The sequence below is a fragment of the Camellia sinensis genome, unplaced genomic scaffold (genome assembly GCF_055761805.1).
Source record: "Camellia sinensis isolate YWXY unplaced genomic scaffold, ASM5576180v1 Unanchor13, whole genome shotgun sequence".
Classification (NCBI taxonomy): domain Eukaryota; kingdom Viridiplantae; phylum Streptophyta; class Magnoliopsida; order Ericales; family Theaceae; genus Camellia; species Camellia sinensis.
In genome coordinates, this window is record NW_028129009.1 from 4,916,641 (window position 1) to 4,944,347 (window position 27,707).

Here is a 27,707-nt window from a genome sequence, read left to right on the forward strand (position 1 = left end):
CAAACCCCGTATTTACATATTTGCCACTGTGCAGGAGAATCCGTATAGGTGTTCGGGTGTTCGAACCGTAATGCGCAAGAAATGGTATGGAAAACCCGTATTTATATGTCTGCCACTGTGCAGGAGAATCCGTATCGGTGTTCGAGTGTTCGAACTGGAATGCGCAAGAAATGGTATGGAAACCCCGTATTTACATATCTGCCACTGTGCAGGAGAATCCGTATAGGTGTTCGAGTGTTCGAACCGTAATGCGCAAGAAATGGTATGGAAACCACGTATTTACATATCTGCCATTGTGCAGGAGAATCCGTATAGGTGTTCGAGTGTTCGAACCGTAATGCGCAAGAAATGGTATGCAAACCCCGTATTTACATATCTGCCACTGTGCAGGAGAATCCGTATAGGTGTTCGAGTGTTCGAACCGTAATGCGTGAGAAATGGCATGTAAACCCCGTATTTACATATCTGTCACTGTGCAGGAGAATCCGTATAGGTGTTCGAGTGTTCGAACCGTAATGCGCAAGAAATGGTATGCAAACCCCGTATTTACATATCTGCCACTGTGCAGGAGAATCCGTATAGGTGTTCGAGTGTTCGAACCGTAATGCGCAAGAAATGGTATGGAAACCCCGTATTTACATATCTGCCACTGTGCAGGAGAATCCGTATAGGTGTTCGAGTGTTCGAACCGTAATGCGCAAGAAATGGTATGCAAACCCCGTATTTACAAATCTGCCACTGTGCAGGAGAATCCGTGTAGGTGCTCGGGTGTTCGAACCGTAATGCGCAAGAAATGGTATGGAAACCCCGTATTTACATATCTGCCACTGTGCAGGAGAATCCGTATAGGTGTTCGAGTGTTCGAACCGTAATGCGCAAGAAATGGTATGGAAACCACGTATTTACATATCTGCCATTGTGCAGGAGAATCCGTATAGGTGTTCGAGTGTTCGAACCGTAATGCGCAAGAAATGGTATGCAAACCCCGTATTTACATATCTGCCACTGTGCAGGAGAATCCGTATAGGTGTTCGAGTGTTCGAACCGTAATGCGTGAGAAATGGCATGTAAACCCCGTATTTACATATCTGTCACTGTGCAGGAGAATCCGTATAGGTGTTCGAGTGTTCGAACCGTAATGCGCAAGAAATGGTATGCAAACCCCGTATTTACATATCTGCCACTGTGCAGGAGAATCCGTATAGGTGTTCGAGTGTTCGAACCGTAATGCGCAAGAAATGGTATGGAAACCCCGTATTTACATATCTGCCACTGTGCAGGAGAATCCGTATAGGTGTTCGAGTGTTCGAACCGTAATGCGCAAGAAATGGTATGCAAACCCCGTATTTACAAATCTGCCACTGTGCAGGAGAATCCGTGTAGGTGCTCGGGTGTTCGAACCGTAATGCGCAAGAAATGGTATGGAAACCCCGTATTTACATATCTGCCACTTTGCAGGAGAATCCGTATCGGTGTTCGGGTGTTCGAACCGTAATGCGCAAGAAATGGTATGCAAACCCCGTATTTACATATCTGCCACTGTGCAGGAGAATCCGTATAGGTGTTCGAGTGTTCGAACCGTAATGCGCAGTAAATGGTATGGAAACCCCGTATTTACATATCTGCCACTGTGCAGGAGAATCCGTATAGGTGTTCGAGTGTTCGAACCGTAATGCGCAAGAAATGGTATGCAAACCCCGTATTTACATATCTGCCACTGTGCAGGAGAATCCGTATAGGTGTTCGAGTGTTCGAACCGTAATGCGCAAGAAATGGTATGGAAACCACGTATTTACATATCTGCCATTGTGCAGGAGAATCCGTATAGGTGTTCGAGTGTTCGAACCGTAATGCGCAAGAAATGGTATGCAAACCCCGTATTTACATATCTGCCACTGTGCAGGAGAATCCGTATAGGTGTTCGAGTGTTCGAACCGTAATGCGTGAGAAATGGCATGTAAACCCCGTATTTACATATCTGCCACTGTGCAGGAGAATCCGTATAGGTGTTCGAGTGTTCGAACCGTAATGCGCAAGAAATGGTATGCAAACCCCGTATTTACATATCTGCCACTGTGCAGGAGAATCCGTATAGGTGTTCGAGTGTTCGAACCGTAATGCGCAAGAAATGGTATGGAAACCCCGTATTTACATATCTGCCACTGTGCAGGAGAATCCGTATAGGTGTTCGAGTGTTCGAACCGTAATGCGCAAGAAATGGTATGCAAACCCCGTATTTACAAATCTGCCACTGTGCAGGAGAATCCGTGTAGGTGCTCGGGTGTTCGAACCGTAATGCGCAAGAAATGGTATGGAAACCCCTTATTTACATATCTGCCACTTTGCTGGAGAATCCGTATCGGTGTTCGGGTGTTCGAACCGTAATGCGCAAGAAATGGTATGCAAACCCCGTATTTACATATCTGCCACTGTGCAGGAGAATCCGTATAGGTGTTCGAGTGTTCGAACCGTAATGCGCAAGAAATGGTATGGAAACCCCGTATTTACATATCTGCCACTGTGCAGGAGAATCCGTATAGGTGTTCGAGTGTTCGAACCGTAATGCGCAAGAAATGGTATGCAAACCCCGTATTTACATATCTGCCACTGTGCAGGAGAATCCGTATAGGTGTTCGAGTGTTCGAACCGTAATGCGCAAGAAATGGTATGGAAACCACGTATTTACATATCTGCCATTGTGCAGGAGAATCCGTATAGGTGTTCGAGTGTTCGAACCGTAATGCGCAAGAAATGGTATGCAAACCCCGTATTTACATATCTGCCACTGTACAGGAGAATCCGTATAGGTGTTCGAGTGTTCGAACCGTAATGCGTGAGAAATGGCATGTAAACCCCGTCTTTACATATCTGCCACTGTGCAGGAGAATCCGTATAGGTGTTCGAGTGTTCGAACCGTAATGCGCAAGAAATGGTATGCAAACCCCGTATTTACATATCTGCCACTGTGCAGGAGAATCCGTATCGGTGTTCGAGTGTTCGAACCGTAATGCGCAAGAAATGGTATGGAAACCACGTATTTACATATCTGCCATTGTGCAGGAGAATCCGTATAGGTGTTCGAGTGTTCGTACCGTAATGCGCAAGAAATGGTATGCAAACCCCGTATTTACATATCTGCCACTGTGGAGGAGAATCCGTGTAGGTGCTCGGGTGTTCGAACCGTAATGCGCAAGAAATGGTATGTAAACCCCGTATTTACATATCTGCCACTTTGCAGGAGAATCCGTATCGGTGTTCGGGTGTTCGAACCGTAATGCGCAAGAAATGGTATGGAAATCCCGTATTTACATATCTGCCACTGTGCAGGAGAATCCGTGTTGGTGCTCGGGTGTTCGAACCGTAATGCGCAAGAAATGGTATGTAAACCCCGTATTTACATATCTGCCACTTTGCAGGAGAATCCGTATCGGTGTTCGGGTGTTCGAACCGTAATGCGCAAGAAATGGTATGGAAACCCCGTATTTACATATCTGCCACTGTGCAGGAGAATCCGTATCGGTGTTCTAGTGTTCGAACCGTAATGCGCAAGAAATGGTATGGAAACCCCGTATTTACATATCTGCCACTGTGCAAGAGAATCCGTATAGGTGTTCAAGTGTTCGAACCGTAATGCTCAAGAAATGGTATGGAAACCCCGTATTTACATATCAGCCACTGTGCAGGAGAATCCGTATCGGTGTTCGGGTGTTCGAACCGTAATGCGCAAGAAATGGTATGGAAACCCCGTATTTACATATCTGCCACTGTGCAGGAGAATCCGTATCGGTGTTTTAGTGTTTGAACCGTAATCGCAAGAAATGGTATGGAAACCCCGTATTTACATATCTGCCACTGTGCAAGAGAATCCGTATAGGTGTTCGAGTGTTCGAACCGTAATGCGCAAGAAATGGTATGGAAACCCCGTATTTACATATCTGCCACTGTGCAGGAGAATCCGTATAGGTGTTCGAGTGTTCGAACCGTAATGCGCAAGAAATGGTATGGAAACCCCGTATTTACATATCTGCCACTGTGCAGGAGAATCCGTATAGGTGTTCGAGTGTTCGAACCGTAATGCGCAAGAAATGGTATGCAAACCCCGTATTTACAAATCTGCCACTGTGCAGGAGAATCCGTGTAGGTGCTCGGGTGTTCGAACCGTAATGCGCAAGAAATGGTATGGAAACCCCGTATTTACATATCTGCCACTTTGCAGGAGAATCCGTATCGGTGTTCGGGTGTTCGAACCGTAATGCGCAAGAAATGGTATGCAAACCCCGTATTTACATATCTGCCACTGTGCAGGAGAATCCGTATAGGTGTTCGAGTGTTCGAACCGTAATGCGCAAGAAATGGTATGGAAACCCCGTATTTACATATCTGCCACTGTGCAGGAGAATCCGTATAGGTGTTCGAGTGTTCGAACCGTAATGCGCAAGAAATGGTATGCAAACCCCGTATTTACATATCTGCCACTGTGCAGGAGAATCCGTATAGGTGTTCGAGTGTTCGAACCGTAATGCGCAAGAAATGGTATGGAAACCACGTATTTACATATCTGCCATTGTGCAGGAGAATCCGTATAGGTGTTCGAGTGTTCGAACCGTAATGCGCAAGAAATGGTATGCAAACCCCGTATTTACATATCTGCCACTGTGCAGGAGAATCCGTATAGGTGTTCGAGTGTTCGAACCGTAATGCGTGAGAAATGGCATGTAAACCCCGTATTTACATATCTGCCACTGTGCAGGAGAATCCGTATAGGTGTTCGAGTGTTCGAACCGTAATGCGCAAGAAATGGTATGCAAACCCCGTATTTACATATCTGCCACTGTGCAGGAGAATCCGTATAGGTGTTCGAGTGTTCGAACCGTAATGCGCAAGAAATGGTATGGAAACCCCGTATTTACATATCTGCCACTGTGCAGGAGAATCCGTATAGGTGTTCGAGTGTTCGAACCGTAATGCGCAAGAAATGGTATGCAAACCCCGTATTTACAAATCTGCCACTGTGCAGGAGAATCCGTGTAGGTGCTCGGGTGTTCGAACCGTAATGCGCAAGAAATGGTATGGAAACCCCGTATTTACATATCTGCCACTTTGCAGGAGAATCCGTATCGGTGTTCGGGTGTTCGAACCGTAATGCGCAAGAAATGGTATGCAAACCCCGTATTTACATATCTGCCACTGTGCAGGAGAATCCGTATAGGTGTTCGAGTGTTCGAACCGTAATGCGCAAGAAATGGTATGGAAACCCCGTATTTACATATCTGCCACTGTGCAGGAGAATCCGTATAGGTGTCCGAGTGTTCGAACCGTAATGCGCAAGAAATGGTATGCAAACCCCGTATTTACATATCTGCCACTGTGCAGGAGAATCCGTATAGGTGTTCGAGTGTTCGAACCGTAATGCGCAAGAAATGGTATGGAAACCACGTATTTACATATCTGCCATTGTGCAGGAGAATCCGTATAGTGTTCGAGTGTTCGAACCGTAATGCGCAAGAAATGGTATGCAAATCCCGTATTTACATATCTGCCACTGTACAGGAGAATCCGTATAGGTGTTCGACTGTTCGAACCGTAATGCGTGAGAAATGGCATGTAAACCCCGTCTTTACATATCTGCCACTGTGCAGGAGAATCCGTATAGGTGTTCGAGTGTTCGAACCGTAATGCGCAAGAAATGGTATGCAAACCCCGTATTTACATATCTGCCACTGTGCAGGAGAATCCGTATCGGTGTTCGAGTGTTCGAACCGTAATGCGCAAGAAATGGTATGGAAACCACGTATTTACATATCTGCCATTGTGCAGGAGAATCCGTATAGGTGTTCGAGTGTTCGTACCGTAATGCGCAAGAAATGGTATGCAAACCCCGTATTTACATATCTGCCACTGTGGAGGAGAATCCGTGTAGGTGCTCGGGTGTTCGAACCGTAATGCGCAAGAAATGGTATGTAAACCCCGTATTTACATATCTGCCACTTTGCAGGAGAATCCGTATCGGTGTTCGGGTGTTCGAACCGTAATGCGCAAGAAATGGTATGGAAACCCCGTATTTACATATCTGCCACTGTGCAGGAGAATCCGTGTTGGTGCTCGGGTGTTCGAACCGTAATGCGCAAGAAATGGTATGTAAACCCCGTATTTACATATCTGCCACTTTGCAGGAGAATCCGTATCGGTGTTCGGGTGTTCGAACCGTAATGCGCAAGAAATGGTATGGAAACCCCGTATTTACATATCTGCCACTGTGCAGGAGAATCCGTATCGGTGTTCTAGTGTTCGAACCGTAATGCGCAAGAAATGGTATGGAAACCCCGTATTTACATATCTGCCACTGTGCAAGAGAATCCGTATAGGTGTTCAAGTGTTCGAACCGTAATGCTCAAGAAATGGTATGGAAACCCCGTATTTACATATCAGCCACTGTGCAGGACAATCCGTATCGGCGTTCGGGTGTTCGAACCGTAATGCGCAAGAAATGGTATGGAAACCCCGTATTTACATATCTGCCACTGTGCAGGAGAATCCGTATCGGTGTTTTAGTGTTTGAACCGTAATCGCAAGAAATGGTATGGAAACCCCGTATTTACGTATCTGCCACTGTGCAAGAGAATCCGTATAGGTGTTCGAGTGTTCGAACCGTAATGCGCAAGAAATGGTATGGAAACCCCGTATTTACATATCTGCCACTGTGCAGGAGAATCCGTATAGGTGTTCGAGTGCTCGAACCGTAATGCGCAAGAAATGGTATGGAAACCCCGTATTTACATATCTGCCACTGTGCAGGAGAATCCGTATAGGTGTTCGAGTGTTCGAACCGTAATGCGCAAGAAATGGTATGGAAACCCCGTATTTACATATCTGCCACTGTGCAGGAGAATCCGTATAGGTGTTCGAGTGTTCGAACCGTAATGCGCAAGAAATGGTATGGAAACCCCGTATTTACATATCTACCACTGTGCAGGAGAATCCGTATTGGTGCTCGGGTGTTCGAACCGTAATGCGCAAGAAATGGTATGCAAACCCCGTATTTACATATTTGCCACTGTGCAGGAGAATCCGTATAGGTGTTCGGGTGTTCGAACCGTAATGCGCAAGAAATGGTATGGAAACCCCGTATTTATATGTCTGCCACTGTGCAGGAGAATCCGTATCGGTGTTCGAGTGTTCGAACTGGAATGCGCAAGAAATGGTATGGAAATCCCGTATTTACATATCTGCCACTGTGCAGGAGAATCCGTATAGGTGTTCGAGTGTTCGAACCGTAATGCGCAAGAAATGGTATGGAAACCACGCATTTACATATCTGCCATTGTGCAGGAGAATCCGTATAGGTGTTCGAGTGTTCGAACCGTAATGCGCAAGAAATGGTATGCAAACCCCGTATTTACATATCTGCCACTGTGCAGGAGAATCCGTATAGGTGTTCGAGTGTTCGAACCGTAATGCGTGAGAAATGGCATGTAAACCCCGTATTTACATATCTGCCACTGTGCAGGAGAATCCGTATAGGTGTTCGAGTGTTCGAACCGTAATGCGCAAGAAATGGTATGCAAACCCCGTATTTACATATCTGCCACTGTGCAGGAGAATCCGTATCGGTGTTCGAGTGTTCGAACCGTAATGCGCAAGAAATGGTATGGAAACCACGTATTTACATATCTGCCATTGTGCAGGAGAATCCGTATAGGTGTTCGAGTGTTCGTACCGTAATGCGCAAGAAATGGTATGCAAACCCCGTATTTACATATCTGCCACTGTGGAGGAGAATCCGTGTAGGTGCTCGGGTGTTCGAACCGTAATGCGCAAGAAATGGTATGTAAACCCCGTATTTACATATCTGCCACTTTGCAGGAGAATCCGTATCGGTGTTCGGGTGTTCGAACCGTAATGCGCAAGAAATGGTATGGAAACCCCGTATTTACATATCTGCCACTGTGCAGGAGAATCCGTGTTGGTGCTCGGGTGTTCGAACCGTAATGCGCAAGAAATGGTATGTAAACCCCGTATTTACATATCTGCCACTTTGCAGGAGAATCCGTATCGGTGTTCGGGTGTTCGAACCGTAATGCGCAAGAAATGGTATGGAAACCCCGTATTTACATATCTGCCACTGTGCAGGAGAATCCGTATCGGTGTTCTAGTGTTCGAACCGTAATGCGCAAGAAATGGTATGGAAACCCCGTATTTACATATCTGCCACTGTGCAAGAGAATCCGTATAGGTGTTCAAGTGTTCGAACCGTAATGCTCAAGAAATGGTATGGAAACCCCGTATTTACATATCAGCCACTGTGCAGGAGAATCCGTATCGGTGTTCGGGTGTTCGAACCGTAATGCGCAAGAAATGGTATGGAAACCCCGTATTTACATATCTACCACTGTGCAGGAGAATCCGTATCGGTGTTTTAGTGTTTGAACCGTAATCGCAAGAAATGGTATGGAAACCCCGTATTTACATATCTGCCACTGTGCAAGAGAATCCGTATAGGTGTTCGAGTGTTCGAACCGTAATGCGCAAGAAATGGTATGGAAACCCCGTATTTACATATCTGCCACTGTGCAGGAGAATCCGTATAGGTGTTCGAGTGCTCGAACCGTAATGCGCAAGAAATGGTATGGAAACCCCGTATTTACATATCTGCCACTGTGCAGGAGAATCCGTATAGGTGTTCGAGTGTTCGAACCGTAATGCGCAAGAAATGGTATGGAAACCCCGTATTTACATATCTGCCACTGTGCAGGAGAATCCGTATAGGTGTTCGAGTGTTCGAACCGTAATGCGCAAGAAATGGTATGGAAACCCCGTATTTACATATCTACCACAGTGCAGGAGAATCCGTATTGGTGCTCGGGTGTTCGAACCGTAATGCGCAAGAAATGGTATGCAAACCCCGTATTTACATATTTGCCACTGTGCAGGAGAATCCGTATAGGTGTTCGGGTGTTCGAACCGTAATGCGCAAGAAATGGTATGGAAACCCCGTATTTATATGTCTGCCACTGTGCAGGAGAATCCGTATCGGTGTTCGAGTGTTCGAACTGGAATGCGCAAGAAATGGTATGGAAACCCCGTATTTACATATCTGCCACTGTGCAGGAGAATCCGTATAGGTGTTCGAGTGTTCGAACCGTAATGCGCAAGAAATGGTATGGAAACCACGCATTTACATATCTGCCATTGTGCAGGAGAATCCGTATAGGTGTTCGAGTGTTCGAACCGTAATGCGCAAGAAATGGTATGCAAACCCCGTATTTACATATCTGCCACTGTGCAGGAGAATCCGTATAGGTGTTCGAGTGTTCGAACCGTAATGCGTGAGAAATGGCATGTAAACCCCGTATTTACATATCTGCCACTATGCAGGAGAATCCGTATAGGTGTTCGAGTGTTCGAACCGTAATGCGCAAGAAATGGTATGCAAACCCCGTATTTACATATCTGCCACTGTGCAGGAGAATCCGTATAGGTGTTCGAGTGTTCGAACCGTAATGCGCAAGAAATGGTATGGAAACCCCGTATTTACATATCTGCCACTGTGCAGGAGAATCCGTATAGGTGTTCGAGTGTTCGAACCGTAATGCGCAAGAAATGGTATGCAAACCCCGTATTTACAAATCTGCCACTGTGCAGGAGAATCCGTGTAGGTGCTCGGGTGTTCGAACCGTAATGCGCAAGAAATGGTATGGAAACCCCGTATTTACATATCTGCCACTTTGCAGGAGAATCCGTATCGGTGTTCGGGTGTTCGAACCGTAATGCGCAAGAAATGGTATGGAAACCCCGTATTTACATATCTGCCACTGTGCAGGAGAATCCGTATCGGTGTTCGAGTGTTCGAACCGTAATGCGCAAGAAATGGTATGGAAACCCCGTATTTACATATCTGCCACTGTGCAGGAGAATTCGTATAGGTGTTCGAGTGTTCGAACCGTAATGCGCAAGAAATGGTATGCAAACCCCGTATTTACATAATTGCCACTGTGCAGGAGAATCCGTATAGGTGTTCGGGTGTTCGAACCGTAATGCGCAAGAAATGGTATGTAAACCACGTATTTATATGTCTGCCACTGTGCAGGAGAATCCGTATAGGTGTTCGAGTGTTCGAACTGGAATGCGCAAGAAATGGTATGGAAACCCCGTATTTACATATCTGCCACTGTGCAGGAGAATCCGTATAGGTGTTCGAGTGTTCGAACCGTAATGCGCAAGAAATGGTATGGAAACCACGTATTTACATATCTGCCATTGTGCAGGAGAATCCGTATAGGTGTTCGAGTGTTCGAACCGTAATGCGCCAGAAATGGTATGCAAACCCCGTATTTACATATCTGCCACTGTGCAGGAGAATCCGTATAGGTGTTCGAGTGTTCGAACCGTAATGCGTGAGAAATGGCATGTAAACCCCGTATTTACATATCTACCACTGTGCAGGAGAATCCGTATAGGTGTTCGAGTGTTCGAACCGTAATGCGCAAGAAATGGTATGCAAACCCCGTATTTACATATCTGCCACTGTGCAGGAGAATCCGTATAGGTGTTCGAGTGTTCGAACCGTAATGCGCAAGAAATGGCATGGAAACCCCGTATTTACATATCTGCCACTGTGCAGGAGAATCCGTATAGGTGTTCGAGTGTTCGAACCGTAATGCGCAAGAAATGGTATGGAAACCCCGTATTTACATATCTGCCACTGTGCAGGAGAATCCGTATAGGTGTTCGAGTGTTCGAACCGTAATGCGTGAGAAATGGCATGCAAACCCCGTATTTACATATCTGCCACTGTGCAGGAGAATCCGTATAGGTGTTCGAGTGTTCGAACCGTAATGCGCAAGAAATGGTATGGAAACCCCGTATTTACATATCTGCCACTGTGCAGGAGAATCCGTATAGGTGTTCGAGTGTTCGAACCGTAATGCGCAAGAAATGGTATGCAAACCCCGTATTTACATAATTGCCACTGTGCAGGAGAATCCGTATAGGTGTTCGGGTGTTCGAACCGTAATGCGCAAGAAATGGTATGTAAACCACGTATTTATATGTCTGCCACTGTGCAGGAGAATCCGTATAGGTGTTCGAGTGTTCGAACTGGAATGCGCAAGAAATGGTATGGAAACCCCGTATTTACATATCTGCCACTGTGCAGGAGAATCCGTATAGGTGTTCGAGTGTTCGAACCGTAATGCGCAAGAAATGGTATGGAAACCACGTATTTACATATCTGCCATTGTGCAGGAGAATCCGTATAGGTGTTCGAGTGTTCGAACCGTAATGCGCAAGAAATGGTATACAAACCCCGTATTTATATGTCTGCCACTGTGCAGGAGAATCCGTATAGGTGTTCGAGTGTTCGAACCGTAATGCGTGAGAAATGGCATGTAAACCCCGTATTTACATATCTGCCACTGTGCAGGAGAATCCGTATAGGTGTTCGAGTGTTCGAACCGTAATGCGCAAGAAATGGTATGCAAACCCCGTATTTACATATCTGCCACTGTGCAGGAGAATCCGTATAGGTGTTCGAGTGTTCGAACCGTAATGCGCAAGAAATGGTATGGAAACCCCGTATTTACATATCTGCCACTGTGCAGGAGAATCCGTATAGGTGTTCGAGTGTTCGAAGCGTAATGCGCAAGAAATGGTATGCAAACCCCGTATTTACATATCTGCCACTGTGCAGGAGAATCCGTATAGGTGTTCGAGTGTTCGAACCGTAATGCGTGAGAAATGGTATGGAAACCCCGTATTTACATATCTGCCACTGTGCAGGAGAATCCGTATAGGTGTTCGAGTGTTCGAAGCGTAATGCGCAAGAAATGGTATGGAAACCCCGTATTTACATATCTGCCACTGTGCAGGAGAATCCGTATCGGTGTTCGGGTGTTCGAACCGTAATGCGCAAGAAATGGTATGGAAACCCCGTATTTACATATCTGCCACTGTGCAGGAGAATCCGTATCGGTGTTCGAGTGTTCGAACCGTAATGCGCAAGAAATGGTATGGAAACCCCGTATTTACATATCTGCCACTGTGCAGGAGAATCCGTATAGGTGTTCGAGTGTTCGAACCGTAATGCGCAAGAAATGGTATGCAAACCCCGTATTTACATAATTGCCACTGTGCAGGAGAATCCGTATAGGTGTTCGGGTGTTCGAACCGTAATGCGCAAGAAATGGTATGTAAACCACGTATTTATATGTCTGCCACTGTGCAGGAGAATCCGTATAGGTGTTCGAGTGTTCGAACTGGAATGCGCAAGAAATGGTATGGAAACCCCGTATTTACATATCTGCCACTGTGCAGGAGAATCCGTATAGGTGTTCGAGTGTTCGAACCGTAATGCGCAAGAAATGGTATGGAAACCACGTATTTACATATCTGCCAGTGTGCAGGAGAATCCGTATAGGTGTTCGAGTGTTCGAACCGTAATGCGCAAGAAATGGTATACAAACCCCGTATTTATATGTCTGCCACTGTGCAGGAGAATCCGTATAGGTGTTCGAGTGTTCGAACCGTAATGCGTGAGAAATGGCATGTAAACCCCGTATTTACATATCTGCCACTGTGCAGGAGAATCCGTATAGGTGTTCGAGTGTTCGAACCGTAATGCGCAAGAAATGGTATGCAAACCCCGTATTTACATATCTGCCACTGTGCAGGAGAATCCGTATAGGTGTTCGAGTGTTCGAACCGTAATGCGCAAGAAATGGTATGGAAACCCCGTATTTACATATCTGCCACTGTGCAGGAGAATCCGTATAGGTGTTCGAGTGTTCGAAGCGTAATGCGCAAGAAATGGTATGCAAACCCCGTATTTACATATCTGCCACTGTGCAGGAGAATCCGTATAGGTGTTCGAGTGTTCGAACCGTAATGCGTGAGAAATGGCATGTAAACCCCGTATTTACATATCTGCCACTGTGCAGGAGAATCCGTATAGGTGTTCGAGTGTTCGAACCGTAATGCGCAAGAAATGATATGGAAACCCCGTATTTACATATCTGCCACTGTGCAGGAGAATCCGTATAGGTGTTCGAGTGTTCGAACCGTAATGCGCAAGAAATGGTATGGAAACCCCGTATTTACATATCTGCCACTGTGCGGGAGAATCCGTATAGGTGTTCGAGTGTTCGAACCGTAATGCGCAAGAAATGGTATGCAAACCCCGTATTTACATATCTGCCACTGTGCAGGAGAATCCGTGCAGGTGTTCGGGTGTTCGAACCGTAATGCGCAAGAAATGGTATGTAAACCCCGTATTTACATATCTGCCACTTTGCAGGAGAATCCGTATCGGTGTTCTAGTGTTCGAACCGTAATGCGCAAGAAATGGTATCGAAACCCCGTATTTACATATCTGCCACTGTGCAGGAGAATCCGTATCGGTGTTCGAGTGTTCGAACCGTAATGCGCAAGAAATGGTATGGAAACTACGTATTTACATATCTGCCATTGTGCAGGAGAATCCGTATAGGTGTTCGAGTGTTCGAACCGTAATGCGCAAGAAATGGTATGCAAACCCCGTATTTACATATCTGCCACTGTGCAGGAGAATCCGTGTAGGTGTTCGAGTGTTCGAACCGTAATGCGCAAGAAATGGTGTGGAAACCCCGTATTTACATATCTGCCACTGTGCAGGAGAATCCGTATAGGTGTTCTAGTGTTCGAAGCGTAATGCGCAAGAAATGGTATGGAAACCCCGTATTTACATATCTGCCACTGTGCAGGAGAATCCGTATAGGTGTTCGAGTGTTCGAACTGTAATGCGCAAGAAATGGTATGGAAACCCCGTATTTACATATCTGCCACTGTGCAGGAGAATCCGTATAGGTGTTCGAGTGTTCGAAGCGTAATGCGCAAGAAATGGTATGGAAACCGCGTATTTACATATCTGCCACTGTGCAGGAGAATCCGTATAGGTGTTCGGGTGTTCGAACCGTAATGCGCAAGAAATGGTATGGAAACCCCGTATTTACATATCTGCCACTGTGCAGGAGAATCCGTATCGGTGTTCGAGTGTTCGAACCGTAATGCGCAAGAAATGGTATGGAAACCCCGTATTTACATATCTGCCACTGTGCAGGAGAATCCGTATAGGTGTTCGAGTGTTCGAACCGTAATGCGCAAGAAATGGTATGCAAACCCCGTATTTACATAATTGCCACTGTGCAGGAGAATCCGTATAGGTGTTCGGGTGTTCGAACCGTAATGCGGAAGAAATGGTATGCAAACCCCGTATTTACATGTCTGCCACTGTGCAGGAGAATCCGTATAGGTGTTCGAGTGTTCGAACTGGAATGCGCAAGAAATGGTATGGAAACCCCGTATTTACATATCTGCCACTGTGCAGGAGAATCCGTATAGGTGTTCGAGTGTTCGAACCGTAATGCGCAAGAAATGGTATGCAAACCACGTATTTACATATCTGCCATTGTGCAGGAGAATCCGTATAGGTGTTCGAGTGTTCGAACCGTAATGCGCAAGAAATGGTATACAAACCCCGTATTTATATGTCTGCCACTGTGCAGGAGAATCCGTATAAGTGTTCGAGTGTTCGAACCGTAATGCGTGAGAAATGGCATGTAAACCCCGTATTTACATATCTGCCACTGTGCAGGAGAATCCGTATAGGTGTTCGAGTGTTCGAACCGTAATGCGCAAGAAATGGTATGCAAACCCCGTATTTACATATCTGCCACTGTGCAGGAGAATCCGTATAGGTGTTCGAGTGTTCGAACCGTAATGCGCAAGAAATGGTATGGAAACCCCGTATTTACATATCTGCCACTGTGCAGGAGAATCCGTATAGGTGTTCGAGTGTTCGAAGCGTAATGCGCAAGAAATGGTATGCAAACCCCGTATTTACATATCTGCCACTGTGCAGGAGAATCCGTATAGGTGTTCGAGTGTTCGAACCGTAATGCGCAGGAAATGATATGGAAACCCCGTATTTACATATCTGCCACTGTGCAGGAGAATCCGTATAGGTGTTCGAGTGTTCGAACCGTAATGCGCAAGAAATGGTATGGAAACCCCGTATTTACATATCTGCCACTGTGCAGGAGAATCCGTATAGGTGTTCGAGTGTTCGAAGCGTAATGCGCAAGAAATGGTATGCAAACCCCGTATTTACATATCTGCCACTGTGCAGGCGAATCCGTGTAGGTGTTCGGGTGTTCGAACCGTAATGCGCAAGAAATGGTATGTAAACCCCGTATTTACATATCTGCCACTTTGCAGGAGAATCCGTATCGGTGTTCTAGTGTTCGAACCGTAATGCGCAAGAAATGGTATCGAAACCCCGTATTTACATATCTGCCACTGTGCAGGAGAATCCGTATCGGTGTTCGAGTGTTCGAACCGTAATGCGCAAGAAATGGTATGGAAACTACGTATTTACATATCTGCCACTGTGCAGGAGAATCCGTATAGGTGTTCGAGTGTTCGAACCGTAATGCGCAAGAAATGGTATGGAAACCCCGTATTTACATATCTGCCACTGTGCAGGAGAATCCGTATAGGTGTTCGAGTGTTCGAACCGTAATGCGCAAGAAATGGTATGTAAACCCCGTATTTACATATCTGCCACTGTGCAGGAGAATCCGTATAGGTGTTCGAGTGTTCGAACCGTAATGCGCAAGAAATGGCATGGAAACCCCGTATTTACATATCTGCCACTGTGCAGGAGAATCCGTATCGGTGTTCGAGTGTTCGAACTGTAATGCGCAAGAAATGGTATGGAAACCCCGTATTTACATATCTGCCACTGTGCAGGAGAATCCGTATAGGTGTTCGAGTGTTCGAACCGTAATGCGCAAGAAATGGCATGCAAACCCCGTATTTACATATCTGCCACTGTGCAGGAGAATCCGTATAGGTGTTCGAGTGTTCGAACCGTAATGCGTGAGAAATGGCATGTAAACCCCGTATTTACATATCTGCCACTGTGCAGGAGAATCCGTATAGGTGTTCGAGTGTTCGAACCGTAATGCGCAAGAAATGGTATGGAAACCCCGTATTTACATATCTGCCACTGTGCAGGAGAATCCGTATAGGTGTTCGAGTGTTCGAAGCGTAATGCGCAAGAAATGGTATGCAAACCCCGTATTTACATATCTGCCACTGTGCAGGAGAATCCGTGTAGGTGTTCGGGTGTTCGAACCGTAATGCGCAAGAAATGGTATGGAAACCCCGTATTTACATATCTGCCACTGTGCAGGAGAATCCGTATAGGTGTTCGAGTGTTCGAAGCGTAATGCGCAAGAAATGGTATGCAAACCCCGTATTTACATATCTGCCACTGTGCAGGAGAATCCGTATAGGTGTTCGAGTGTTCGAACCGTAATGCGCAGGAAATGATATGGAAACCCCGTATTTACATATCTGCCACTGTGCAGGAGAATCCGTATAGGTGTTCGAGTGTTCGAACCGTAATGCGCAAGAAATGGTATGGAAACCCCGTATTTACATATCTGCCACTGTGCAGGAGAATCCGTATAGGTGTTCGAGTGTTCGAAGCGTAATGCGCAAGAAATGGTATGCAAACCCCGTATTTACATATCTGCCACTGTGCAGGCGAATCCGTGTAGGTGTTCGGGTGTTCGAACCGTAATGCGCAAGAAATGGTATGTAAACCCCGTATTTACATATCTGCCACTTTGCAGGAGAATCCGTATCGGTGTTCTAGTGTTCGAACCGTAATGCGCAAGAAATGGTATCGAAACCCCGTATTTACATATCTGCCACTGTGCAGGAGAATCCGTATCGGTGTTCGAGTGTTCGAACCGTAATGCGCAAGAAATGGTATGGAAACTACGTATTTACATATCTGCCACTGTGCAGGAGAATCCGTATAGGTGTTCGAGTGTTCGAACCGTAATGCGCAAGAAATGGTATGGAAACCCCGTATTTACATATCTGCCACTGTGCAGGAGAATCCGTATAGGTGTTCGAGTGTTCGAACCGTAATGCGCAAGAAATGGTATGTAAACCCCGTATTTACATATCTGCCACTGTGCAGGAGAATCCGTATAGGTGTTCGAGTGTTCGAACCGTAATGCGCAAGAAATGGCATGGAAACCCCGTATTTACATATCTGCCACTGTGCAGGAGAATCCGTATCGGTGTTCGAGTGTTCGAACTGTAATGCGCAAGAAATGGTATGGAAACCCCGTATTTACATATCTGCCACTGTGCAGGAGAATCCGTATAGGTGTTCGAGTGTTCGAACCGTAATGCGCAAGAAATGGCATGCAAACCCCGTATTTACATATCTGCCACTGTGCAGGAGAATCCGTATAGGTGTTCGAGTGTTCGAACCGTAATGCGTGAGAAATGGCATGTAAACCCCGTATTTACATATCTGCCACTGTGCAGGAGAATCCGTATAGGTGTTCGAGTGTTCGAACCGTAATGCGCAAGAAATGGTATGGAAACCCCGTATTTACATATCTGCCACTGTGCAGGAGAATCCGTATAGGTGTTCGAGTGTTCGAAGCGTAATGCGCAAGAAATGGTATGCAAACCCCGTATTTACATATCTGCCACTGTGCAGGAGAATCCGTGTAGGTGTTCGGGTGTTCGAACCGTAATGCGCAAGAAATGGTATGTAAACCCCGTATTTACATATCTGCCACTTTGCAGGAGAATTCGTATCGGTGTTCTAGTGTTCGAACCGTAATGCGCAAGAAATGGTATCGAAACCCCGTATTTACATATCTGCCACTGTGCAGGAGAATCCGTATCGGTGTTCGAGTGTTCGAACCGTAATGCGCAAGAAATGGTATGGAAACTACGTATTTACATATCTGCCACTGTGCAGGAGAATCCGTATAGGTGCTCGAGTGTTCGAACCGTAATGCGCAAGAAATGGTATGGAAACCCCGTATTTACATATCTGCCACTGTGCAGGAGAATCCGTATAGGTGTTCGAGTGTTCGAACCGTAATGCGCAAGAAATGGTATGTAAACCCCGTATTTACATATCTGCCCCTGTGCAGGAGAATCCGTATAGGTGTTCGAGTGTTCGAACCGTAATGCGCAAGAAATGGCATGGAAACCCCGTATTTACATATCTGCCACTGTGCAGGAGAATCCGTATCGGTGTTCGAGTGTTCGAACTGTAATGCGCAAGAAATGGTATGGAAACCCCGTATTTACATATCTGCCACTGTGCAGGAGAATCCGTATAGGTGTTCTAGTGTTCGAACCGTAATGCGCAAGAAATGACATGCAAACCCCGTATTTACATATCTGCCACTGTGCAGGAGAATCCGTATAGGTGTTCGAGTGTTCGAACCGTAATGCGTGAGAAATGGCATGTAAACCCCGTATTTACATATCTGCCACTGTGCAGGAGAATCCGTATAGGTGTTCGAGTGTTCGAACCGTAATGCGCAAGAAATGGTATGGAAACCCCGTATTTACATATCTGCCACTGTGCAGGAGAATCCGTATATGTGTTCGAGTGTTCGAACTGTAATGCGCAAGAAATGGTATGGAAACCCCGTATTTACATATCTGCCACTGTGCAGGAGAATCCGTATAGGTGTTCGAGTGTTCGAACCGTAATGCGCAAGAAATGGCATGCAAACCCCGTATTTACATATCTGCCACTGTGCAGGAGAATCCGTATAGGTGTTCGAGTGTTCGAACCGTAATGCGTGAGAAATGGCATGTAAACCCCGTATTTACATATCTGCCACTGTGCAGGAGAATCCGTATAGGTGTTCGAGTGTTCGAACCGTAATGCGCAAGAAATGGTATGGAAACCCCGTATTTACATATCTGCCACTGTGCAGGAGAATCCGTATAGGTGTTCGAGTGTTCGAAGCGTAATGCGCAAGAAATGGTATGCAAACCCCGTATTTACATATCTGCCACTGTGCAGGAGAATCCGTGTAGGTGTTCGGGTGTTCGAACCGTAATGCGCAAGAAATGGTATGTAAACCCCGTATTTACATATCTGCCACTTTGCAGGAGAATCCGTATCGGTGTTCTAGTGTTCGAACCGTAATGCGCAAGAAATGGTATCGAAACCCCGTATTTACATATCTGCCACTGTGCAGGAGAATCCGTATCGGTGTTCGAGTGTTCGAACCGTAATGCGCAAGAAATGGTATGGAAACTACGTATTTACATATCTGCCACTGTGCAGGAGAATCCGTATAGGTGTTCGAGTGTTCGAACCGTAATGCGCAAGAAATGGTATGGAAACCCCGTATTTACATATCTGCCACTGTGCAGGAGAATCCGTATAGGTGTTCGAGTGTTCGAACCGTAATGCGCAAGAAATGGTATGTAAACCCCGTATTTACATATCTGCCCCTGTGCAGGAGAATCCGTATAGGTGTTCGAGTGTTCGAACCGTAATGCGCAAGAAATGGCATGGAAACCCCGTATTTACATATCTGCCACTGTGCAGGAGAATCCGTATCGGTGTTCGAGTGTTCGAACTGTAATGCGCAAGAAATGGTATGGAAACCCCGTATTTACATATCTGCCACTGTGCAGGAGAATCCGTATAGGTGTTCGAGTGTTCGAACCGTAATGCGCAAGAAATGACATGCAAACCCCGTATTTACATATCTGCCACTGTGCAGGAGAATCCGTATAGGTGTTCGAGTGTTCGAACCGTAATGCGTGAGAAATGGCATGTAAACCCCGTATTTACATATCTGCCACTGTGCAGGAGAATCCGTATAGGTGTTCGAGTGTTCGAACCGTAATGCGCAAGAAATGGTATGGAAACCCCGTATTTACATATCTGCCACTGTGCAGGAGAATCCGTATATGTGTTCGAGTGTTCGAAGCGTAATGCGCAAGAAATGGTATGCAAACCCCGTATTTATATATCTGCCACTGTGCAGGAGAATCCGTATAGGTGTTCGAGTGTTCGAACCGTAATGCGTGAGAAATGGCATGTAAACCCCGTATTTACATATCTGCCACTGTGCAGGAGAATCCGTATAGGTGTTCGAGTGTTCGAACCGTAATGCGCAAGAAATGATATGGAAACCCCGTATTTACATATCTGCCACTGTGCAGGAGAATCCGTATAGGTGTTCGAGTGTTCGAACCGTAATGCGCAAGAAATGGTATGTAAACCCCGTATTTACATATCTGCCACTGTGCAGGAGAATCCGTATAGGTGTTCGAGTGTTCGAACCGTAATGCGCAAGAAATGGCATGGAAACCCCGTATTTACATATCTGCCACTGTGCAGGAGAATCCGTATCGGTGTTCGAGTGTTCGAACTGTAATGCGCAAGAAATGGTATGGAAACCCCGTATTTACATATCTGCCACTGTGCAGGAGAATCCGTATAGGTGTTCGAGTGTTCGAACCGTAATGCGCAAGAAATGGCATGCAAACCCCGTATTTACATATCTGCCACTGTGCAGGAGAATCCGTATAGGTGTTCGAGTGTTCGAACCGTAATGCGCAAGAAATGGTATGTAAACCCCGTATTTACATATCTGCCCCTGTGCAGGAGAATCCGTATAGGTGTTCGAGTGTTCGAACCGTAATGCGCAAGAAATGGCATGGAAACCCCGTATTTACATATCTGCCACTGTGCAGGAGAATCCGTATCGGTGTTCGAGTGTTCGAACTGTAATGCGCAAGAAATGGTATGGAAACCCCGTATTTACATATCTGCCACTGTGCAGGAGAATCCGTATAGGTGTTCGAGTGTTCGAACCGTAATGCGCAAGAAATGACATGCAAACCCCGTATTTACATATCTGCCACTGTGCAGGAGAATCCGTATAGGTGTTCGAGTGTTCGAACCGTAATGCGCAAGAAATGGTATGCAAACCACGTATTTACATATCTGCCATTGTGCAGGAGAATCCGTATAGGTGTTCGAGTGTTCGAACCGTAATGCGCAAGAAATGGTATACAAACCCCGTATTTATATGTCTGCCACTGTGCAGGAGAATCCGTATAGGTGTTCGAGTGTTCGAACCGTAATGCGTGAGAAATGGCATGTAAACCCCGTATTTACATATCTGCCACTGTGCAGGATAATCCGTATAGGTGTTCGAGTGTTCGAACCGTAATGCGCAAGAAATGGTATGCAAACCCCGTATTTACATATCTGCCACTGTGCAGGAGAATCCGTATAGGTGTTCGAGTGTTCGAACCGTAATGCGCAAGAAATGGTATGGAAACCCCGTATTTACATATCTGCCACTGTGCAGGAGAATCCGTATAGGTGTTCGAGTGTTCGAAGCGTAATGCGCAAGAAATGGTATGCAAACCCCGTATTTACATATCTGCCACTGTGCAGGAGAATCCGTGTAGGTGTTCGGGTGTTCGAACCGTAATGCGCAAGAAATGGTATGTAAACCCCGTATTTACATATCTGCCACTTTGCAGGAGAATCCGTATCGGTGTTCTAGTGTTCGAACCGTAATGCGCAAGAAATGGTATCGAAACCCCGTATTTACATATCTGCCACTGTGCAGGAGAATCCGTATCGGTGTTCGAGTGTTCGAACCGTAATGCGCAAGAAATGGTATGGAAACTACGTATTTACATATCTGCCACTGTGCAGGAGAATCCGTATAGGTGTTCGAGTGTTCGAACCGTAATGCGCAAGAAATGGTATGGAAACCCCGTATTTACATATCTGCCACTGTGCAGGAGAATCCGTATAGGTGTTCGAGTGTTCGAACCGTAATGCGCAAGAAATGGTATGTAAACCCCGTATTTACATATCTGCCCCTGTGCAGGAGAATCCGTATAGGTGTTCGAGTGTTCGAACCGTAATGCGCAAGAAATGGCATGGAAACCCCGTATTTACATATCTGCCACTGTGCAGGAGAATCCGTATCGGTGTTCGAGTGTTCGAACTGTAATGCGCAAGAAATGGTATGGAAACCCCGTATTTACATATCTGCCACTGTGCAGGAGAATCCGTATAGGTGTTCGAGTGTTCGAACCGTAATGCGCAAGAAATGACATGCAAACCCCGTATTTACATATCTGCCACTGTGCAGGAGAATCCGTATAGGTGTTCGAGTGTTCGAACCGTAATGCGTGAGAAATGGCATGTAAACCCCGTATTTACATATCTGCCACTGTGCAGGAGAATCCGTATAGGTGTTCGAGTGTTCGAACCGTAATGCGCAAGAAATGGTATGGAAACCCCGTATTTACATATCTGCCACTGTGCAGGAGAATCCGTATATGTGTTCGAGTGTTCGAAGCGTAATGCGCAAGAAATGGTATGCAAACCCCGTATTTACATATCTGCCACTGTGCAGGAGAATCCGTATAGGTGTTCGAGTGTTCGAACCGTAATGCGTGAGAAATGGCATGTAAACCCCGTATTTACATATCTGCCACTGTGCAGGAGAATCCGTATAGGTGTTCGAGTGTTCGAACCGTAATGCGCAAGAAATGATATGGAAACCCCGTATTTACATATCTGCCACTGTGCAGGAGAATCCGTATAGGTGTTCGAGTGTTCGAACCGTAATGCGCAAGAAATGGTATGGAAACCCCGTATTTACATATCTGCCACTGTGCAGGAGAATCCGTATAGGTGTTCGAGTGTTCGAAGCGTAATGCGCAAGAAATGGTATGCAAACCCCGTATTTACATATCTGCCACTGTGCAGGAGAATCCGTGTAGGTGTTCGGGTGTTCGAACCGTAATGCGCAAGAAATGGTATGTAAACCCCGTATTTACATATCTGCCACTTTGCAGGAGAATCCGTATCGGTGTTCTAGTGTTCGAACCGTAATGCGCAAGAAATGGTATCGAAACCCCGTATTTACATATCTGCCACTGTGCAGGAGAATCCGTATCGGTGTTCGAGTGTTCGAACCGTAATGCGCAAGAAATGGTATGGAAACTACGTATTTACATATCTGCCACTGTGCAGGAGAATCCGTATAGGTGTTCGAGTGTTCGAACCGTAATGCGCAAGAAATGGTATGCAAACCCCGTATTTACATATCTGCCACTGTGCAGGAGAATCCGTATAGGTGTTCTAGTGTTCGAACCGTAATGCGCAAGAAATGGTATGGAAACCCCGTATTTACATATCTGCCACTGTGCAGGAGAATCCGTATAGGTGTTCGAGTGTTCGAAGCGTAATGCGCAAGAAATGGTATGGAAACCCCGTATTTACATATCTGCCACTGTGCAGGAGAATCCGTATCGGTGTTCTAGTGTTCGAACCGTAATGCGCAAGAAATGGTATCGAAACCCCGTATTTACATATCTGCCACTGTGCAGGAGAATCCGTATAGGTGTTCGAGTGTTCGAACCGTAATGCGCAAGAAATGATATGGAAACCCCGTATTTACATATCTGCCACTGTGCAGGAGAATCCGTATAGGTGTTCGAGTGTTCGAACCGTAATGCGCAAGAAATGGTATGGAAACCCCGTATTTACATATCTGCCACTGTGCAGGAGAATCCGTATAGGTGTTCGAGTGTTCGAAGCGTAATGCGCAAGAAATGGTATGCAAACCCCGTATTTACATATCTGCCACTGTGCAGGAGAATCCGTGTAGGTGTTCGGGTGTTCGAACCGTAATGCGCAAGAAATGGTATGTAAACCCCGTATTTACATATCTGCCACTTTGCAGGAGAATCCGTATCGGTGTTCTAGTGTTCGAACCGTAATGCGCAAGAAATGGTATCGAAACCCCGTATTTACATATCTGCCACTGTGCAGGAGAATCCGTATCGGTGTTCGAGTGTTCGAACCGTAATGCGCAAGAAATGGTATGGAAACTACGTATTTACATATCTGCCACTGTGCAGGAGAATCCGTATAGGTGTTCGAGTGTTCGAACCGTAATGCGCAAGAAATGGTATGCAAACCCCGTATTTACATATCTGCCACTGTGCAGGAGAATCCGTATAGGTATTCGAGTGTTCGAACCGTAATGCGCAAGAAATGGTGTGTAAACCCCGTATTTACATATCTGCCACTGTGCAGGAGAATCCGTATAGGTGTTCTAGTGTTCGAACCGTAATGCGCAAGAAATGGTATGGAAACCCCGTATTTACATATCTGCCACTGTGCAGGAGAATCCGTATAGGTGTTCGAGTGTTCGAAGCGTAATGCGCAAGAAATGGTATGCAAACCCCGTATTTACATATCTGCCACTGTGCAGGAGAATCCGTGTAGGTGTTCGGGTGTTCGAACCGTAATGCGCAAGAAATGGTATGTAAACCCCGTATTTACATATCTGCCACTTTGCAGGAGAATCCGTATCGGTGTTCTAGTGTTCGAACCGTAATGCGCAAGAAATGGTATCGAAACCCCGTATTTACATATCTGCCACTGTGCAGGAGAATCCGTATCGGTGTTCGAGTGTTCGAACCGTAATGCGCAAGAAATGGTATGGAAACTACGTATTTACATATCTGCCACTGTGCAGGAGAATCCGTATAGGTGTTCGAGTGTTCGAACCGTAATGCGCAAGAAATGGTATGGAAACCCCGTATTTACATATCTGCCACTGTGCAGGAGAATCCGTATAGGTGTTCGAGTGTTCGAACCGTAATGCGCAAGAAATGGTATGTAAACCCCGTATTTACATATCTGCCCCTGTGCAGGAGAATCCGTATAGGTGTTCGAGTGTTCGAACCGTAATGCGCAAGAAATGGCATGGAAACCCCGTATTTACATATCTGCCACTGTGCAGGAGAATCCGTATCGGTGTTCGAGTGTTCGAACTGTAATGCGCAAGAAATGGTATGGAAACCCCGTATTTACATATCTGCCACTGTGCAGGAGAATCCGTATAGGTGTTCGAGTGTTCGAACCGTAATGCGCAAGAAATGACATGCAAACCCCGTATTTACATATCTGCCACTGTGCAGGAGAATCCGTATAGGTGTTCGAGTGTTCGAACCGTAATGCGTGAGAAATGGCATGTAAACCCCGTATTTACATATCTGCCACTGTGCAGGAGAATCCGTATAGGTGTTCGAGTGTTCGAACCGTAATGCGCAAGAAATGGTATGGAAACCCCGTATTTACATATCTGCCACTGTGCAGGAGAATCCGTATATGTGTTCGAGTGTTCGAAGCGTAATGCGCAAGAAATGGTATGCAAACCCCGTATTTACATATCTGCCACTGTGCAGGAGAATCCGTATAGGTGTTCGAGTGTTCGAACCGTAATGCGTGAGAAATGGCATGTAAACCCCGTATTTACATATCTGCCACTGTGCAGGAGAATCCGTATAGGTGTTCGAGTGTTCGAACCGTAATGCGCAAGAAATGATATGGAAACCCCGTATTTACATATCTGCCACTGTGCAGGAGAATCCGTATAGGTGTTCGAGTGTTCGAACCGTAATGCGCAAGAAATGGTATGGAAACCCCGTATTTACATATCTGCCACTGTGCAGGAGAATCCGTATAGGTGTTCGAGTGTTCGAAGCGTAATGCGCAAGAAATGGTATGCAAACCCCGTATTTACATATCTGCCACTGTGCAGGAGAATCCGTGTAGGTGTTCGGGTGTTCGAACCGTAATGCGCAAGAAATGGTATGTAAACCCCGTATTTACATATCTGCCACTTTGCAGGAGAATCCGTATCGGTGTTCTAGTGTTCGAACCGTAATGCGCAAGAAATGGTATCGAAACCCCGTATTTACATATCTGCCACTGTGCAGGAGAATCCGTATCGGTGTTCGAGTGTTCGAACCGTAATGCGCAAGAAATGGTATGGAAACTACGTATTTACATATCTGCCACTGTGCAGGAGAATCCGTATAGGTGTTCGAGTGTTCGAACCGTAATGCGCAAGAAATGGTATGCAAACCCCGTATTTACATATCTGCCACTGTGCAGGAGAATCCGTATAGGTGTTCTAGTGTTCGAACCGTAATGCGCAAGAAATGGTATGGAAACCCCGTATTTACATATCTGCCACTGTGCAGGAGAATCCGTATAGGTGTTCGAGTGTTCGAACTGTAATGCGCCAGAAATGGTATGGAAACCCCGTATTTACATATCTGCCACTGTGCAGGAGAATCCGTATAGGTGTTCGAGTGTTCGAAGCGTAATGCGCAAGAAATGGTATGGAAACCCCGTATTTACATATCTGCCACTGTGCAGGAGAATCCGTATCGGTGTTCTAGTGTTCGAACCGTAATGCGCAAGAAATGGTATCGAAACCCCGTATTTACATATCTGCCACTGTGCAGGAGAATCCGTATAGGTGTTCGAGTGTTCGAACCGTAATGCGCAAGAAATGATATGGAAACCCCGTATTTACATATCTGCCACTGTGCAGGAGAATCCGTATAGGTGTTCGAGTGTTCGAACCGTAATGCGCAAGAAATGGTATGGAAACCCCGTATTTACATATCTGCCACTGTGCAGGAGAATCCGTATAGGTGTTCGAGTGTTCGAAGCGTAATGCGCAAGAAATGGTATGCAAACCCCGTATTTACATATCTGCCACTGTGCAGGAGAATCCGTGTAGGTGTTCGGGTGTTCGAACCGTAATGCGCAAGAAATGGTATGTAAACCCCGTATTTACATATCTGCCACTTTGCAGGAGAATCCGTATCGGTGTTCTAGTGTTCGAACCGTAATGCGCAAGAAATGGTATCGAAACCCCGTATTTACATATCTGCCACTGTGCAGGAGAATCCGTATCGGTGTTCGAGTGTTCGAACCGTAATGCGCAAGAAATGGTATGGAAACTACGTATTTACATATCTGCCACTGTGCAGGAGAATCCGTATAGGTGTTCGAGTGTTCGAACCGTAATGCGCAAGAAATGGTATGCAAACCCCGTATTTACATATCTGCCACTGTGCAGGAGAATCCGTATAGGTGTTCGAGTGTTCGAACCGTAATGCGCAAGAAATGGTGTGTAAACCCCGTATTTACATATCTGCCACTGTGCAGGAGAATCCGTATAGGTGTTCTAGTGTTCGAACCGTAATGCGCAAGAAATGGTATGGAAACCCCGTATTTACATATCTGCCACTGTGCAGGAGAATCCGTATAGGTGTTCGAGTGTTCGAACTGTAATGCGCCAGAAATGGTATGGAAACCCCGTATTTACATATCTGCCACTGTGCAGGAGAATCCGTATAGGTGTTCGAGTGTTCGAAGCGTAATGCGCAAGAAATGGTATGGAAACCCCGTATTTACATATCTGCCATTGTGCAGGAGAATTTGTATAGGTGTTCGAGTGTTCGAACCGTAATGCGCAAGAAATGGTATGCAAACCCCGTATTTACATATCTGCCACTGTGCAGGAGAATCCGTATAGGTGTTCGAGTGTTCGAACCGTAATGCGCAAGAAATGGTATCGAAACCCCGTATTTACATATCTGCCACTGTGCAGGAGAATCCGTATAGGTGTTCGAGTGTTCGAACCGTAATGCGCAAGAAATGGTATGCAAACCACGTATTTACATATCTGCCATTGTGCAGGAGAATCCGTATAGGTGTTCGAGTGTTCGAACCGTAATGCGCAAGAAATGGTATACAAACCCCGTATTTATATGTCTGCCACTGTGCAGGAGAATCCGTATAGGTGTTCGAGTGTTCGAACCGTAATGCGTGAGAAATGGCATGTAAACCCCGTATTTACATATCTGCCACTGTGCAGGATAATCCGTATAGGTGTTCGAGTGTTCGAACCGTAATGCGCAAGAAATGGTATGCAAACCCCGTATTTACATATCTGCCACTGTGC